Genomic DNA, 7,886 nt, shown 5'->3' on the forward strand with positions numbered 1-7,886 from the left:
TAAAGAAAGAACCTTTGGAACAATTTCAGAAATCAGCAATAGACTGAACCCAATCCTGTCATTTGAATGCAACAAGATTTTGCATACACTGAATGTTCTGCTAAACCCCACTACAGAAAGACACAATGAGGTTTCAAACTGGTGCAAGTGCAGATGCATAATTATGCCAATCCTAATTTACATACATTTGCTTGCAGTGGCTTTCAAATGCCATCAAACTAATTGGCCTGGGTGTCAAAAGGTAACTTTATCACTCAGTGTAAATAATGAGCGGCATATTTCTAAGTACCCAGTCTGAGTTTTAAAAAACACATAGAGAGTGGCATGTTTTTAATGGCTTCTTTCTTACTGTATAAAGCCGACTAGGGCAATCAATCAAATGACAAAGCAACATGTTAAACAGCATGAGGTCATTGGTCTCATTAACGACTGACCATTTGAAGTCACTGCAAAGAAATTAATCAAAAAGGTATAGAATTTGGTTGATCAAAATGTGTAGAAATTTGTTTTTAAAAAAGCACAAGTACATGGAATACAAGGAGTATTATGGATGATTATAGTATTATATGGTATGTAAATAATACAGAAATGCCCCCCATTGCATCACACAGTGCTTGTATCACTATCAGGAATCCGATACATTGACACTAACACCATTTATCACTTAACTTCTATACTACTTTAATTTAAACCATGTCTTTTTTTTTGAAGGTAACGAATCTTATAATATAAAAAGATAACAAACTACTTGGCAAAACAGTATATTTAAAGATCGCTTGTTTCCATGAAACGGATTCCAGGAAATATTGTTGAAGGCTTTCACGGTCAGAGTTCATTGGTTCTTGTAGGTTATCCGGGTTGTGTGACCGTGGTCTTGGTATTTCTTTCCTGACGTTTCCCCAACAGCTGCGGCAGGCATCTTCAGAGGAGTAACACTGAAGGACAGTGTCTCTCAGTGTCAAAGTGTGTTGGAAGAGTAATATATATAGTCAGAAGGGGGTTGGGTTTGAGCTGAGTCATTGTCCTGCAAAAGTATCAAAGATAATGTGCTGATCATTCTCCTGTAAGTATCAAGGTAATGTGCTAATTAGGATGTGGTATGTTAATGTGGAACCATTGTATCCTGAAGTGATCTGTTAACATGTGGAATCCAAAGCTAATCTGCAGGCTATTGTGGACTGTAGTCTTTGTTAGTCTGGAGTTTTTTACAGTCCAGACTAACAAAGGCTACAGTCCACAATAGCCTGCAGATTAGCTTTGGATTCCACATGTTAACAGATCACTTCAGGATACAATGGTTCCACATTAACATACCACATCCTAATTAGCACATTACCTTGATACTTACAGGACAATGATCAGCCCGTTACCTTTGATACTTTTGCAGGAAAATGACTCAGCTCAAACCCAACCCCCTTCTGACTATATATATTACTCTTCCAACACACTTTGACACTGAGAGACACTGTCCTTCAGTGTTACTCCTCTGAAGATGCCTGCCACAGCTGTTGGCAAAACGTCAGGAAAGAAAATACCAAGACCACGGTCACACAGCCCAGATAACCTACAAGAACCAATGGATTCCAGGAAGTTTGGGAAACCCTCCCATTTAACAGCATAACTGCTGAAAGGTATGTGTTTGGCGGCAACTGATGTCCTGCAGCAAAACATTCCACTGCAATTATACTTTCTTAGAGTAAGTACAAAAAAACACCCCAATACACTTCTTTCTAAAGCTACCATAACAACTTCCTTAAAACTGGTTCATTCAAATAACAGATACTGTGGTGATTCTGCCCCTTCCCCACTATGTAACATTTTTATCTGTATGAATTGCATACTACTTCTCAGATTACTTATTTATTGCGTTTATGTTCTGCCTTTTGTTTATCATAGGAATTTAGGCTGCACACCTCGGACTCCCAGGGGGTCTTGCATCCAGGCCCTGACCAGGCCAACACCTACCAGTTCAGCAAGGTTGATCTATCATGTGCCTTCTAACAATACCTGTCATGAGTAAGATCAGTTGCCTAAGATATCAAAGAGCAGAAACAGACAAGTATGACTGCTTGTGAGTTTCATTAGACATTTGAGACCACTTCTCTCTATACCAAACTGTTAAAATGACTCCCCTATGAAACTGAAGATGAGTTTGATTCATTAACCTGAATAGTGGTGGTAGAAAGTGCCAGCAATTTGCAACAGACGTTGACAACTCCGTAGGGTTATCAAGGCAATAGATATTCAGAGGTGGTTTGCCATTGCCTGCTTCTGTGTAGCGACGTTTGATTTCCTTGGTCTCCCATCCAAATACTGACCAGGGCCAAGCCTGCTTAGCTTCCGAAATCTGACAAGATTGGGCTAGCCTGGGCCGTCCAGGTCAGCGCATTGAACTGGATACACCATTGTAAAGTTTAACCCTCTAACAATCCTGGGGGGAAACATACACATATTACATTTGGGGTATATTTCTACCACAAGCCAAATTTTAATGTATCTTAGGATAGAAAACATCCCACAAAACTATTTTTGTTTGTGACAGCACAAATAATTGTTTCACAGTACTAAAACATCTAGGCCAGGAGTGTCAAATATATGGCCCACATATAGCTGGATCCGGCCCCTTGAGAGCTCTTATCAGGCCCACAAGCCAGCCGAGGCAGCCACCACCACTCAGTCTGGATCTGCGCTGGCGAGGAATGGCCTGGCCCGACCAAGCGACATTTATGTCATATTTGGCCCTCATAACAAATGTGTTCGACACCCCTGATCTAGACCTTGAAAAAACACTTTGACATGAGGCAGAATGTTTCTTTTGAACGTTTTCACCTGTCCACTTTTACATATTGAGTAACTCACAGCAGTATGGTTCCTTTACTAAGGTTCCTTAGAAACAACAAAAACTATGATTTGAACCTGAGATACTAGACAACTAACAAAGTTTCATGACTTCTAAAGTAAAACATCTAAAGTTAATAATTCCAAATGTTTTTGTACCTTGGGCTATTCTTCTGTCTCTCAAATATAAGAGGTGAAGTAAATATTCTTCAGATTGTCAGGAAGGGCTGCATGTCTCCTGTGCACTTAAAGAAGGTTCAGCATGGTGTAGTGGTTAAGAACGGAGGTTTGGAGCGGTGGAGTCTGATCTGGAGAACCGGGTTTGATTCTCCACTCCTCCACATGAGCTGCAGATGCTAATCTAGTGAACTGGATTTGTTTCCCCACTCCTACACACGAAGCAAGCTGGGTGACCTTGGGCAAGTCATGCTCTCTCAGCCTCACCCACCTCCCAGGGTGTCTGTTGTGGGGAGGGGAAGGGAAGGTGCTTGTATGCCGGTTTGATTCTGCCTTAAGTGGTAGAGAAAGTCGGCATATAAAAACCAACTCTTCTTCTTCTTCTGTACCAGAATTTTCTTAATGAATTCCTGGGGTATTTTTTTTTTACCTCAATATGCTAAATAGATTTGGGGTAAAAAAAAACCTATCCCAATGGCAAAATGCATAATTTTTATTTTTGTTCCTTACCTAATTTGCTTTTTGTTTATAGAAAGTATTTCCAGAAATTTTAAAACATGATCTAAGAAGCAACAGGAGACATTAAACCAGCACTCACTTATTTGTAAGCAAAGTGTTTAATCAATGAAGATTAGTTAAAATTTTGTGTTTGTATCTAAAGTGACATTCTCCCAGCTAGGCAACCATCAAGTGGGAAGGAACCATGCAAATTGCCCTCATATCACAACACTATGGGGCTTTGTCATGGGAAAATGGCTTCTACATCATGGTATATGTGAAGGGGAACTAACTGAATCCTGATGTGATCAGGTCTATGCATGGCAGACAATACTGTCAATGTCATTTAAAAAAAAATGCATTCAAAAAAGAGAATGGATTTTGACTGCAGTACAAGATATAAAAATGTGTTTAGATAAAATTTCAGTGATTTTCATAACAGGTCATAAGGTGAGCAAACAAGTGGAAAGTTTTTAGTCAAGTCTTGCCATAAATATTTGTAATTTTCATATGCAGTGCAGTACGTTTGAAAGTATAAGGTAAATAACTTTTGCTACAAGCCTTCCTCTGAGATGTTATATGTTGTCAAAATATTGATTGATTATGGCTGAAGTCAAGGCTTCAGAAATTACTTCCTATAATCAGCATGAAGTGCTGGGAAAGCATTGCAAAGAAAAAATGACAATTTAAAATGTTGTTTTGCCTGTTTAACCACAACTGCTACAGAAATAATTGTCAAGAATGTTGAAAGCCTATGACTCATACCAGTCATTGGGGAAGGTTTTCTGTGAAACATTCAATTACCCGCCAAGGAGATCAAGTCAATTCTTATTGTAAGGCCAAAGCCATCATTATATTTACATAGTCAAACGAATTAAAATGCACACAATCAAGGACCTGTATCAGAAAACAGTAATATATACCAGCCATACCACTTCATCTCCATTGCAATTTAACAAATTAAGATTTACAAAATCACTCAATCTTGGCTGCTTTTATAGCAAAGTTTGCAGATCTTCTGAAGATGCTGCCCATTGACATGTGTTCTCTTGTAGCTCTCACCTTGTGGTATGGCCTACCAAAGGAAGTCAGGAATGCTCTATCATTCCTCAGGTTGTATTAAATAGTAACATTCAGTGAGGTATTTTATGAAGGGAATAGGGTTTAGTATAATGGAATGATACAGGGGGGCACTTTTATAAAGGGAACAGGCTTGTAATATAGTCCACTGTTTAGATTAAGAAGGCCCTGCTCAGAGAAGCAAAGCTGTTATGGTGGAGCATAGGGTGAGAGACGGTGCTGCCGATATGAGGGACCAGGGCCATGAAGGGCTTTGTATGTGACTACATTGAGCCCAGTAACTGATATCAACCAAGAGTGACTGCAGAATGGAGGTAATATGCATACATCTGGCCCTTGATAATTGCTGAGCTGCAGCATTCTGGAGAGGCATTTCCCTTGAGTCATATAGCTATGAAAGCTTCTTCATCAACTCAAAACTCACAATCTTTCACTGGATATTCCAACGCCTGCACAGGAGCTGGCCAGAAGTATCCACAACATATGATCAGCAGATTCCATTGCCAAACAAAAGGAAGCCACAGGTGTTTTAGATCCCCAGCCTGCAGATCTTCAAACACCATGAGGAAGCGCTATTCCATTCATCTGAGTGGGATCAAACCTTACTGAGTTTATACAGTGGTGCTTTAATGTTGTCTCCTTGAGCTGCCATCGTTTAAGCTTCCATTGCCCAATGCATATTTGTGCTCATTTTATTAGTTAGTACATGCATCTCCTGCCCTTCCTCCAAGGAGCTCAGGGCAGCATACACCATTCTCACCCCCCCACACACAACAAGGTAAGTTTAGCTGAGAATGACTAGCCCAAGGTCATTCAATGAGCTTCATGTCACAACGGAGAATGAAACCTAGGTCTCCCAGTCAAACACTTGAACCACTACTGGTTCTCAAAGACCACTTCTCTGAAACTAAATAATGAGCATGTTCAGATGACCTTCCATGTGCATCTGCCATGAGATTCTAGAGGGAAATAACCCCATAGCATTCATACCCCTTAAAGTGTTGATACCGGCAACATCACATGTTCTCTGGAGTCTAGGTAAGTGCCTAGGTAAGGATTACCATTTGCCATTATTTCCAGTTCAGTTTTATGACTTTACATGTGCTTTCAAAAAACCCAACAACAGACATTTCCCCCCAATATATTTCCTGTACATATAACATATGTTGGGACAAGCCAATGTGCGCAGAGGGGGAAGCCAGCTTTCTAGTCCTGCCCCCGTTTGTAACTTGATACTCCAACTATGCTTAAATGCGAGCACAGCACCTACATGAATTCAAACTCAACATGTTACCCATAGGTGGCAAGGCTTGCTTGTGCTCTATTCATGTTGACTTATCCCTATGTATGCCATATGCACAGGGGCCTAGTGACAGCTAAAGGTACTTTGGTGTAGGGCTTCTCCAAAATCTCATTAAAATAACTGATCTCTCTTGTCTAATGGGGAACAGAAAACACATTCAACCATGATTGCTCTAAGTATTTGAAGGCCTGTCACTTAGAGGAGGGCAGGGAGCTGTTCTTGTTGGCAGCAAGGATAGGACTTGCAATAATGGGTTTAAATTGTGGGCAAAAAGGTACTGGCTGGACATTAGGAAAAAGTTTTTTTTACAGAGAGTTGTTTGATAGTGGAATCAGCTACCAAGGGAAGTGGTGAGCTCCCCCTCACTGGCAGTCATTAAGCAGAGGCTGGACAAGTACTTGTCAGGGATGCTCTAGGCTGATCCTGCATTAAGCAGGGGGTTGGACTAGATGGCCTGTATGGCCCCTTCCAACTCTGATTCTATGAGTACTTTTGGCTGCCTCTGCCCCAAGTTTACTCCAACCAGATCTTAATACCTTTTGCTAGTTGGCATATGGAAGGTCTATAGAGCCTTTCCCCATCTGCTCAGGCCAGAATCTCTTCATCTTGGTCTTAAGAGAAAATCAATTGTTACTTCTGGCATATTATAGCAGAACCAAAGCTGCACCCACAGCCAGTGTGGTGTAGTAGTTAAGAGTGGTGATTTGGAGCAGTGGTCTCTGATCTGTAGAACCAGGTTTGATTCCCCCCTCTTCCACATGAGCGGTGGACACTAATCTAATGAAAGGGTTGGTTTCCCCACTCCTACACATGAAGCCAGCTGGGTGACCTTGGGCTAGTCACAGTTCTCTTAGAACTCTCTCAACCCCACCTACCCCATAGGGTGTCTGTTATGGAGAGTGGAAGTGAAGGTGACTGTAAGCTGGTTTGATTCTTCCTTAAGTGGTAGAGAAAGTCGGCATCTAAACACCAACCCTCCTTTTTCTTCCTCTGGTTCTTGTACCAACAATTATCAATTGCCTGCACATGAGCTGTGTCCCTCATTATATATACCTTCCAGCCTTGGGTACACATAAATTTTTCTCTACATTCAGATAGGTGTGGTTTTTTTTTTTTTTTTGCTTTCCAGTTACAGCTGACTAATGGTGACCCTGAAAGTTTGACCCAGGAAATGGGATGTCTGCTGTTCAGGATAGGGTTGCACTTCCCCTAAAGGAGCAGGCTTGTAGTTTGGGGGTGGGGCTGCAGAACCTGGGCCTCCTGTTGGATAAACAAGTGGCAGCAGTGGCCACAGGTACCTTTCACAAGCTTCAGCTTTTCTTGAGCAAAAAAGATCTTGACACTGTGGTGCATGCCCTGGTAACATCTAGATTAGATTAATGCAGTGTACTCTATGTGGGGCTGCCCTAGAAAATACAGTTGGTACAGAATGCTGTGCCCAGAATGTTGACTGGAGTGGGTCGTAGGGACTATATTACTCTTGTTCCATATAAACTGGCTCCTAATTTCCTTCCAATTAAAAATGCTGGTATTGACCTTAAAGCCCTGTACAGCCTGGGACGAGTATACCTGAAGGTCTGTCTATGCCCATATGAACCCACTTGTCCACTACAGTCATCTTTGGAGGCCCTGCTTCACATGCCTTTGCCATCTGAGGATAGAGTGGCAATCTGAGAAAGGGCCTTCTCCGTTGTAGTGCTGAAGCTTTGGAACTCCTTTTCCTGGGAGATTCATCTGCCTCTATCATTGTCTTCTGCGAGTGGGTGAAGACTTTTTTGTTCTGTTTGGCATTCCCCCACTAGCTGTTATTGGCCCTCCCCAAACTATGTTGTGTGTTGTATAGAATTGTTTAAATATTTTTATGCATACTTTATTTTAAATGCTGTTTTAAAATCTCAAGTGTTTTTAATGTTTTGATGTTTGCTGCCTTGGGGACCTGATGCAAGTGGAAAGGTGACACAAACATTTTAAATAAATAAATAAATATAGT

Source organism: Euleptes europaea, chromosome 5 (assembly GCF_029931775.1).
Source record: "Euleptes europaea isolate rEulEur1 chromosome 5, rEulEur1.hap1, whole genome shotgun sequence".
Taxonomy (NCBI): Eukaryota; Metazoa; Chordata; class Lepidosauria; order Squamata; family Sphaerodactylidae; genus Euleptes; species Euleptes europaea.